The 4,685-nt window shown below is 46.1% G+C and overlaps 3 non-coding genes across 3 annotated transcripts; all 3 read right to left on the reverse strand.

Moving 5' to 3' along the window:
• Positions 1–995: 995 nt before the first annotated feature.
• On the reverse strand, positions 996–1,069 carry trnai-aau (transfer RNA isoleucine (anticodon AAU)). The gene has a single exon. It is a non-coding gene; the product is annotated as a tRNA-Ile (tRNA).
• A 1,251-nt stretch (positions 1,070–2,320) lies between these two features.
• trnai-aau (transfer RNA isoleucine (anticodon AAU)) lies at positions 2,321–2,394 on the reverse strand. The gene has a single exon. It is a non-coding gene; the product is annotated as a tRNA-Ile (tRNA).
• A 1,251-nt stretch (positions 2,395–3,645) lies between these two features.
• Positions 3,646–3,719, reverse strand: trnai-aau (transfer RNA isoleucine (anticodon AAU)). The gene has a single exon. It is a non-coding gene; the product is annotated as a tRNA-Ile (tRNA).
• Between the last annotated feature and the right edge of the window lie 966 nt (positions 3,720–4,685).

Genomic DNA, 4,685 nt, shown 5'->3' on the forward strand with positions numbered 1-4,685 from the left:
GTCCCACTAGAGGATGACGGGCCCTCGTGCCACCCTCATAGAGTCTGTTTCTGACAGTTTAGTCAGAAACATGCACACCAGTAGACCGCTGGAGGTCATTTTGGAGGGCTCAGGCAATGCTCCTCCTGTTCCTCCTCGCACAAAAAAGCAGATACTGGTCCTTCTGGTTCTTCTGATAGCACGTATGGATGTGCCATACTGGAGGAGCTGGACTACCTGTGCAACCTGAATGGGCTGCAGGGAGCACCTCATAATTCCAGTATTGACAAGGACACTAGCAAAAAGCAAAACTAGAGAAGAATCAGTCAGGAAGGATAAGGAGAGAGCAATCGTCTGTGGCCACCACCTGCAAAACCATTCCCTTTTTGGGGTTGTCTTGCTGTTGCCTATCTCCGGTGCACCTGCTGTCACTTTCATTTGCACCAAAACAAGAGACAGTGATTCACAACCGCTTAGGCTTCCTAACTGTACAGATTAATATGCCTGAACTGTAACTGACTTGGTATTATGCTGTGATGATTACTTGTTCCCTTATTTTTTTGAGAGGTGTATTATAGAAGATAGCCTTGAGAATGCGGCCACAGAATTGCGGGAATCCGTGACTTTCAACACTTATGCAACCGAGTCGAGGTGACCAACAGCTCAATGTCTGGTTGGCACCATGGCTTAGATGTGCCATTCATGAAACTTGCGTTGATTCTTGAAGCCACTGGCATTGCTTCCCTCTCCAAGTCTGTGTAATAAGGAATTGGCAGGAGCCCACGAGTTGAAACTATCAGAGGACAGAATGCAAATGAAGTGTTCTGAGAAAAGCAAAGCGGCGAAAGGACATTTTCCCGTGTGCATGTAGATGGCCGACTTTGACACGGCTTGATGAAGTCTTGTGGATCCTACCACTGCTTAAGTGCACTACTACGCTTGCCTTCAGGGAGTTTCATGTCAAACATTCAAAAAACAGGACTCGAACTAGACGGATGAGCACCTACGATCGGTCTTGGCCGATGTGGGGATCGAACCCAAGACCTTGGCGTTATTAGCACCACGCTCTAATCAACTGAGCTAACCGGCCATCAGAAGGAGTCTCTCTGCCAGGCATTTCCTCATGTTTATGTAATTTGTCTGCAAAATGCATTACACACAAGTGTGAAAAGAACACTTTTGCAATTCCTAGCATTGGTGATGCTATAAATCAATCTGTCAGGAGTGGGATTTGAACCCACGCCTCCATCAGGAGACCAGAAAACCCTTCTACACTCTTCAAGGGAACAACACCTTAAGTCTGGCAAATTAGACCACTCGGCCATTCTGAGAGGATGTATACGTCCACCGCGAGATTATATACTGATCAAGAAAACTGCGGGAACACTTAAATCACACATCGGATCTCCGTGATCAAAATCTAGGAAACCTCAAGATCTTCACCGTACATTGCATAATTCGTAACTCTCCCACCTCCATGCTTTTGAGACTGTACTGGGAGACACAGCAAACTTTCTTCAGACGGCACGTATGGATGTGCCATACTGGAGGAGCTGGACTACCTGTGCAACCTGAATGGGCTGCAGGGAGCACCTCATAATTCCAGTAGTGACAAGGACACTAGCAAAAGGCAAAACTAGAGAAGAATCAGTCAGGAAGGATAAGGAGAGAGCAATCGTCTGTGGCCACCACCTGCAAAACCATTCCCTTTTTGGGGTTGTCTTGCTGTTGCCTATCTCCGGTGCACCTGCTGTCACTTTCATTTGCACCAAAACAAGAGACAGTGATTCACAACCGCTTAGGCTTCCTAACTGTACAGATTAATATGCCTGAACTGTAACTGACTTGGTATTATGCTGTGATGATTACTTGTTCCCTTATTTTTTTGAGAGGTGTATTATAGAAGATAGCCTTGAGAATGCGGCCACAGAATTGCGGGAATCCGTGACTTTCAACACTTATGCAACCGAGTCGAGCTGACCAACAGCTCAATGTCTGGTTGGCACCATGGCTTAGATGTGCCATTCATGAAACTTGCGTTGATTCTTGAAGCCACTGGCATTGCTTCCCTCTCCAAGTCTGTGTAATAAGGAATTGGCAGGAGCCCACGAGTTGAAACTATCAGAGGACAGAATGCAAATGAAGTGTTCTGAGAAAAGCAAAGCGGCGAAAGGACATTTTCCCGTGTGCATGTAGATGGCCGACTTTGACACGGCTTGATGAAGTCTTGTGGATCCTACCACTGCTTAAGTGCACTACTACGCTTGCCTTCAGGGAGTTTCATGTCAAACATTCAAAAAACAGGACTCGAACTAGACGGATGAGCACCTACGATCGGTCTTGGCCGATGTGGGGATCGAACCCAAGACCTTGGCGTTATTAGCACCACGCCCTAACCAACTGAGCTAACCGGCCATCAGAAGGAGTCCCTCTGCCAGGCATTTCCTCATGTTTATGTAATTTGGCTGCAAAATGCATTACACACAAGTGTGAAAAGAACACTTTTGCAATTCCTAGCATTGGTGATGCTATAAATCAATCTGTCAGAAGTGGGATTTGAACACACACCTCCATCAGGAGACCAGAAAACCCTTCTACACTCTTCAAGGGAACAACACCTTAAGTCTGGCAAATTAGACCACTCGGCCATTCTGAGAGGATGTATACATCCACCGCGAGATTATATACTGATCAAGAAAACTGCGGGAACACTTAAATCACTCATCGGATCTCCGTGATCAAAATCTAGAAAACCTCAAGATCTTCACCGTACATTGCATAATTCGTAACTCTCCCACCTCCATGCTTTTGAGACTGTACTGGGAGACACAGTAAACTTTCTTCAGACGGCACGTATGGATGTGCCATACTGGAGGAGCTGGACTACCTGTGCAACCTGAATGGGCTGCAGGGAGCGCCTCATAATACCAGTAGTGACAAGGACACTAGCAAAAGGCAAAACTAGAGAAGAATCAGTCAGGAAGGATAAGGAGAGAGCAATCGTCTGTGGCCACCACCTGCAAAACCATTCCCTTTTTGGGGTTGTCTTGCTGTTGCCTATCTCCGGTGCACCTGCTGTCACTTTCATTTGCACCAAAACAAGAGACAGTGATTCACAACCGCTTAGGCTTCCTAACTGTACAGATTAATATGCCTGAACTGTAACTGACTTGGTATTATGCTGTGATGATTACTTGTTCCCTTATTTTTTTGAGAGGTGTATTATAGAAGATAGCCTTGAGAATGCGGCCACAGAATTGCGGGAATCCGTGACTTTCAACACTTATGCAACCGAGTCGAGCTGACCAACAGCTCAATGTCTGGTTGGCACCATGGCTTAGATGTGCCATTCATGAAACTTGCGTTGATTCTTGAAGCCACTGGCATTGCTTCCCTCTCCAAGTCTGTGTAATAAGGAATTGGCAGGAGCCCACGAGTTGAAACTATCAGAGGACAGAATGCAAATGAAGTGTTCTGAGAAAAGCAAAGCGGCGAAAGGACATTTTCCCGTGTGCATGTAGATGGCCGACTTTGACACGGCTTGATGAAGTCTTGTGGATCCTACCACTGCTTAAGTGCACTACTACGCTTGCCTTCAGGGAGTTTCATGTCAAACATTCAAAAAACAGGACTCGAACTAGACGGATGAGCACCTACGATCGGTCTTGGCCGATGTGGGGATCGAACCCAAGACCTTGGCGTTATTAGCACCACGCCCTAACCAACTGAGCTAACCGGCCATCAGAAGGAGTCCCTCTGCCAGGCATTTCCTCATGTTTATGTAATTTGGCTGCAAAATGCATTACACACAAGTGTGAAAAGAACACTTTTGCAATTCCTAGCATTGGTGATGCTATAAATCAATCTGTCAGAAGTGGGATTTGAACACACACCTCCATCAGGAGACCAGAAAACCCTTCTACACTCTTCAAGGGAACAACACCTTAAGTCTGGCAAATTAGACCACTCGGCCATTCTGAGAGGATGTATACGTCCACCGGGAGATTATATACTGATCAAGAAAACTGCGGGAACTCTTAAATCACACATCGGATCTCCGTGATCGAAGTCTAGGAAACCTCAAGATCTTCACCGTACATTGCATAATTCGTAACTCTCCCACCTCCATGCTTTTGAGACTGTACTGGGAGACACAGTAAACTTTCTTCAGACGGCACGTATGGATGTGCCATACTGGAGGAGCTGGACTACCTGTGCAACCTGAATGGGCTGCAGGGAGCGCCTCATAATACCAGTAGTGACAAGGACACTAGCAAAAGGCAAAACTAGAGAAGAATCAGTCAGGAAGGATAAGGAGAGAGCAATCGTCTGTGGCCACCACCTGCAAAACCATTCCCTTTTTGGGGTTGTCTTGCAGTTGCCTCTCTCCGGTGCACCTGCTGTCACTTTAATTTGCACCAAAAAAGGAGAGAGTGATTCACCACCGCTTTGGATTCTTAACTGTACAGATTGATATGCCTGAAGTGTAATTGACTTGGTGTTATGCTGTGATGATTACGTGTTCCCTTATTTTTTTGAGAGGTGTATTATAGAAGATAGCCTTGAGAATGAGGCCACAGAATTGCGGGAATCCGTGACTTTCCACACTTATGCAACCGAGTCGAGGTGACCAACAGCTTAGTGTCAGAAAATAAAAGAACACTTTTGCAATTCCTAGCATTGGTCATGCTATAAATCAGTCTGTC

The sequence above is a fragment of the Amia ocellicauda genome, chromosome 12 (assembly GCF_036373705.1).
Source record: "Amia ocellicauda isolate fAmiCal2 chromosome 12, fAmiCal2.hap1, whole genome shotgun sequence".
Taxonomy (NCBI): domain Eukaryota; kingdom Metazoa; phylum Chordata; class Actinopteri; order Amiiformes; family Amiidae; genus Amia; species Amia ocellicauda.